The sequence below is a fragment of the Orbicella franksi genome, chromosome 6 (genome assembly GCF_964199315.1).
Source record: "Orbicella franksi chromosome 6, jaOrbFran1.1, whole genome shotgun sequence".
Lineage (NCBI taxonomy): Eukaryota > Metazoa > Cnidaria > Anthozoa > Scleractinia > Merulinidae > Orbicella > Orbicella franksi.
The window spans coordinates 17,533,591-17,540,154 of NC_138150.1; the positions used below are offsets into that span (position 1 = coordinate 17,533,591).

Sequence of the window (6,564 nt, forward strand, 5' to 3'; positions counted from 1 at the left end):
GATTATGTCCGCGAACAAATATCCGAGCCTTTTTATATGGACTAGAGTGTGTTCTACTAGGAACTAAACCACTCGTAGATTCCATACGTCACTTCATCCGGGATCCGAGTGGCGTATCTTTCGTATGTCACCGGTTTGTCATATCGTTCAATGACGTCACAATTCGATTCCCGCCTTTTCCAGTTGAATGAACTTGTTTTCTTGCGTCGTTTTCTAGATCTGTTTAGAATTATGGCAGTGACAGACAGAACGTGAACACCGGTTACTTTGTATTTTCTATGAAGCCCACCTGTATTTGAAAACTCAATTATTGGAAAACGCAACTGAAAATCGGCAATGTCAGATAACTGGATTTTATATTTGAGTTATTTGAACTAACACTTCCATTTTTAGCGCAACACTCACAGTTACGAAATACGCTGTCCTGGAGATGTCAAACGACATATACGAGTCAAATGCTAGCACAGAAGGGAAAAATCTCCTATCTTGTATTATACAGCTCTCGCAGTGAATTATGATCGATATGAGCCAACCTTTGCGTAACTGATGAAATTACTATTTTCATAAAAAAATTAGCTTTTGTAGAGGAAAAATTACAGTAAACTTTCACAAAGGTCTTTTCTCCGGACTCCCTACCCACAGCAAAAGAGTTATTTAAAAACTGTTTGACCACGCAGTAACACAACGTGGGCAGATAGCCTACCTTTCGGTGACTTGAATCCGAACCTTTCGCAGCATTTACGTCACCGTTACTTGACGTACACCTGAGTGATTGAGATAAACACTTTGCGCAGCCGACAAATGAGCCGTAAATTTTAACGCACAATCAATCTGAGTGATTCGAACTAACAACAGTTACAAGTTGCTATTCACTTTCCCTGATCAACAAATTAACCAGAAGTTTTAAGAACCATTTCATTTGAGTTATTTGAACTAACAGTTCCATACTAAGTGTAACACTCGCAGTTACGTACCACGTTATCCTAGAGATGACAAACGATATATGCACCCTCGAAACAGTGGATTTGCAATGGGAAGTTTAACATATGAACGAACAACCTTCAAATTTGCAAAATATGATCCTTAACTACAGCATGTACTTTGCTTGCGCAATCCACGGGTTAAAAATGGGTTTCACCGTGTTGTACATAAAATATATTAACGTAAAGCCAAATTTAGGGTGCTTTTAGAAGGTCAGACTATTGCTATGGTGACCTATTGTATCACGAAAATGACAGCAACGTGTTCACCAATGATTGGGCAGAATTTTTCTTTTTTCCATGATTGTAGCATCAACTGGTGAAGAGTGGTTATAATGACCTATCAAAACCACAGCATTGGAAAGTGCTGGAAACTGTTGAGCCACCTTCAATCAATACTATGTCGCAAGTCACAGACGATACAGAGTGATTCATGAAAATCTTATGCAGTCTTCAAGCAGAGAGTTTTTGAGCCAGCCGAGTTCAGCTACACTTCTGCACCTTCAATGGTAAATTGAGCTGGTAAGCAATAACCGAATTCCAAACACGCTAAATAATGACGCTTACGAGGGTATTTCAGGTTTGCCGTAAGAGACTTTTACCGCACAAATATAATGTAAGTGAACACATACAAATCCGCCCAGATGCATAGAACTGGCTGGACCAGAGTGTGAAGACATCGAGTAATAAGTTAAACGGGGATATGCATGTAACGGCTGTCTTCACGTCACTTTTCATTACGTCTAGATCTATAAGGCAGAGTTGAATTGAGGGGCATATAATTCATGGTAGGCCACATATAGTCGCCTTCCCCTTCACTCCTTAAATGCTAACCGCAAGCAAATGGCAGTAAATAGAAGCAAACTGCAGGGAGACTGTATGAGTGGCCCTGACCATGAATTATATCCCCGAAGGCCGGAGCAGTTATTACTTCGTAAAGGCGAGCGCAAATTCCATTCACATTATTGGTTTAGTGGAATTATGCACATTACCATTTTGTTTTCTGAAATTTTGTTTTCTGACGAGTTTCATGAGGATCTGACATTATGGACCCCTGCCGATGTTCTACGGTTCAACCGGCAGGGGTCCTAGATTCTTCGCAATTCCTTGACGACTCTTCGCATGAGAGGTGTTAAGAAATCCGCGATCTAACAACAGAAACACGAGCACGTCAAGTTGATCAAAAGACTTCAGGCTCAGAAATAAGGGCACAAACAGACATTTTCAAAGTTACCCGGCGTATTTATTTACAAAACACAGAGATTATTCAGCAGATAAATTGAAATACTGACCTGCCGCTTCAGATGGCGCATGTATTTTTTAATCGTACAGGACGTCTCTTCGCTATACACAAAACAACTTCTCGAGCTCGCCGAAACGGTGTCCTTGGGCATCGCAGGAACTGATCTCGGTATTCAATGAATGTTTGATTGGTCAGGAATGAATTACCAGCGTTTGTGTTTAAACCGCGGACATCCAAACTGACAGGACATTATCATTCAGGAGATGAAGGGCTAACAAAGTGTGTGAGGCTTGTTCGATATTTCTACTGGTTGCTTAGGAAATCCCTTTTAAAGTTGGACAATATGGAAAATTTTCAGACTGCTGTTACTCAAGGGACGTCACAGGAAAAATATTTCGATTTTCGCAAAAGCCTCCCATAGTTTGGTGCAGTAATATCTGACGACGAGTTTAGCCAAGTTACGTTAAAATCCGATAAATCTACATACCCTATTAATTCAATCCTTGTGGGGGCCAAATTTGATCTATTTAATGAATTAATGACGCCATTTTTGGCCGAGTGATCACTTCTTGCCCCCACAAGGGAATGCAATTAGGAAATATTTACATTAGCAAAATGGCCTATTCATGCAAAAATAAACCTTGACCTTGAGTTTTCGGTCTCGAAAGAAATTCACAGTTTTCGCACCCCAATGAAGCGGTTGTCAACGTAGCCATGCCGCCAACCAGTGAAGCGCAGCTTTGAAGTCCCCCCGCGGGCTACAGTAACGCTTCCCGGGAATGAATGTGCAATGTTTATATTTACAGTATATCTTTATATTTTACATCGAGAGTAGCGAAGTCTTGCGTGAAACATTCGGGCAGCTTATAAACCGAATCAGCAGATAAATGGTAAAGAAGGAAAAGGGAAAAAAACAGGAATGATAGCAGAATTGCCTTGAACAGGCCTACTCGGCGAGCCGAGTCGAGTGCGGATATTTACACATTTGAAACAAAAACTAAACGCGTAATTCATCAGCCTTTTTGTTTTACTAGAATATGGAAAAACACTCTTCGAGGCAGAGGAAAGGAGCGTTTGGAGAAGCTGCCTTGTCACAGGCAATCAACTTCTGTGCCAGAAGAAGCTAGAGCAGGGCATCGACGAAACATTCGCTTGCGATTTGCACTTGCGTTCAAATGTGGGAACACGAAGACCGTGCAAAATCGCCTAGCCTATCACTTAGGAGACGAAAACAATGAACAGAAGAGATTTCTGTGCGAGAAATTGCAAGACGTAAGGGATAAACAAAAGAAGCGAAATGCGACCCCGCGGATGAGATCAGTTGCCGCGAAAATTGTTCCTGCTCAACTCAAGGGTTGACACATTTTAATTGGCTCATCACAGTTTGCGGTTGATTGACTCGTTTTAAAAATTTACGTTTTTCTGGATAATTAACTCGTTCTCGTTTTAAGTTTTTAAAATATTTTTTTTGGAAAATTCAGATAAAGTAGAAGTCTCGAATTTGGTGTAAAAAAAATAATTTTGGACAAAAATGTGAAAAATGTGAAAAATGTGTTAAATATCACAATTTCCCGACACACTTTGGTTTGCCATTATCTCTGGAATGTTCTGGCGAAATTTGACGAAAAGCCGTCAAATCTGCATACCCTATAAATTTGCTCAAAGTGGATGTATTCCTCCAAAAATCAAATGCGAGATTTTAGGTTGTAAAGCTTTGTAAACAACTCGTGCCACGCCCGGAGATTATCACGCCTAATGAAACCGCAAACCAATGGAACAACAGAACCTCCTAGTGTCTCTGACAACAGATCAAGATTTCCCGGGAAAAGCATCTCATTGCAACATGTATTTTTTATCTCGCTCAGTGGAGTTCAATTCAGGATGACGACGTAATATAATAGGCAAAGACGCCAAAGGCAAAGGCAAAGGCAAAACCCGCGCCAAAAAGGTTTAAGGCGGAAAATGTGCCGCTGAAAAACAAGACGTTAAGGAATCGACGGACAGCTTAAGAAATACCCTAATTGCTGAAATGAGTTCCCTTGGGTGGGTTTCATTTTCTTCATCACTTCTGCCAGATTCCGACGAAGAATCTTGTTTGCAGCCCGCACTGACGTTGACTTTGATTTTTAAGCTACTTGCTCCAAGGATATTCGAACGTTCCGGATCTTCAGCAGATGTCGAGATTGTCGAAGGCGTTTGGCCAAACCAACAGCCTTTGTCGCTTTCGGCAAGGTTTTCTTTTCTTTCCTTGACAATGTGGAGCTTTTTCTTTCTTCTTTGGGCCGGTTTTTTGGTTTCTTTACCCAAGGACTTTTTTCTGCTTTTGATTTTTCCATAGGAGCCAGCGTAAAGAGTTTCCACGTGGGAATTTTTGTCAAGTGCGTGATGTAAATAAAAATATGCAAATGACATGAAATACGAGCAATGAGCGTTTGCCGCGAAAATTTCCCCAGGGTTCTCGCCCGTTGACAAGATTGTGACACCTTCCTAGTTTATTAACTTTATTTGAAAATACGTTTTTTCTAAAAAACTCGGCCGCTTTTTGAGGATTTTAATGTTTTTCTTTTGGAAACACTAGATAAAATGACGAACTTAAATTTTGTTCAATGAAAGAAAAAACGATTTTTTTGGCCTCTGAAGGTGGGAAGTAACCTTAAGTCTCGGCAGTTACCATGTTCTAACGAGGAAAAATTTTGACCCATTATGGTCTAAGCTCTCGTAAAGCCCCGGCCAAACGATAGCGACCTGTCAACGCAATATATCGCGACATTGCTGGGCGCAGCGTGTTGCGCGCGTTTGGCCACCCTGTTTCGGGGCGGGGGGGGGGGGGGTACTTCCAGAAAAGTTGGGTGGGGGTGTGTGGCCCACTTCCCAAAACCCTTACCCTATTTATGACCAAAATCTGCGGTTTTTGCTACCCTATTGATGGCCTGTCCAAAAATTCGATAGCCTATTTATGATCGTTGCAGCTGACACAGTTACCCCAAGCATAAATTATGAAGGGCTTTTGTTGACGGTTTTATCGATGAAGATGAAAAGGTAGCTTCTCCTGAGAAACATACCCAATTCAAGACTAGAGTGCTAAAACCATACTCTATTTATAACCAAACTGGCCAAAATCGATACCCTATTTATGACCAAAACGGCTGAAAAACCCTACCCTTGGAGCCGCACATACCTATATAGCCCATATAAGGGAGTACCCCCCGGGACCCTGTTGCGACGTGTTGCAACATGTTAGGTGTTGTTGGCTTAAATTTGAAAATGGTCAAATTTTTCATGCAACATTTGTGGATGTTGCATGATGTTGTAGTCGTTTGGCCAGGTTCGTGCGACAATGTTGCCCCAGGGCATGCGCACTAGTTCGATTTTCAATACTCAACATGTCGCAACAGGGTGGCCAAACGCGTGTAACATGTTGCGCCCAACAGTGTTGCGATATGTTGCGTTCAAATGCTGTGATCGTTTGGCTGGAGCTTACAAATGCTGGGCCAACAATGTTTGGATATGTTATGCTAAAATGTTGCGATCGTTTGGCCGGGGCTTAAGCGACCACCTAGGCTTGACATTTTAGCTACATTTTGGGTGTCGCTTACGGGAAGTTCGACTGTACTCCAAAAATATGGCACACGAACCACTAGTAAGAAAATAAGAAGAAGAATTTCAATAGCTATTTTTACTAAATATAATGGCGTACTATGCTAAAAAAGCCTCGACCGTGCTCTGTTCTGTAGTAAACAGTTGGTGAAACTACCGACAAGACGCGAAACCATCTCCAGCTACCAATAACATTTTTAACATGCACGTTATTTCACTGGCGATCAACCACTTGTTTAGAAACAGTCTTGATGCTAGCATGGTGCAATAAGTGGAACAAACGAAATGAAAGCGCTACCAAGCGTTGACGCGGCGATACGATGATACGATGGGGTGATTGCGGTTAAAACTGAAATAATGAACAAAACAAACTTAAACAAAGCGAAAACGGCACAAACTAAAAACCGTGATACTAATACAGAGACTTACATTTGCAACGCTGGGACGCTTACAAACTTGCGGCCGAGATACGGCGACAAACTACACTGGGTACTTGGATAAAGCAAGCTGCGATCTAATGATGATGATGATTTGCCCCCTAGCTACAGCTCAGTGGAACATAGGCCATTGACTAGTTCAGTTCTCCATCGGCTTCTGTTCTGGGCGAGCCTTCCTAGCAAGTTCCAGGTGCGGCCCCACTTCCTCATTTAAGACTCTATACCCCTTCTCCAGGAGTTCCTTGGGAGACCCCTCTTCCTCTTACCCGGTGGGTTCCAACATAGCGCCTGCCGGGTGATGTTGTTA

The 6,564-nt window shown here is 41.9% G+C and overlaps 1 protein-coding gene across 1 annotated transcript in view; it reads left to right on the forward strand.

Moving 5' to 3' along the window:
- The first annotated feature begins 1,256 nt into the window (after positions 1 to 1,256).
- The window catches only part of LOC145490253 (ATP-binding cassette sub-family C member 4-like), a 19,574-nt gene continuing 14,266 nt past the window's right edge, over positions 1,257 to 6,564 (forward strand). The window contains exon 1 of the mRNA XM_081469374.1: positions 1,257 to 1,502. The gene's annotated coding sequence lies outside the window, so the exon portion shown is untranslated. The remainder of the gene's footprint in view (positions 1,503 to 6,564) is intronic.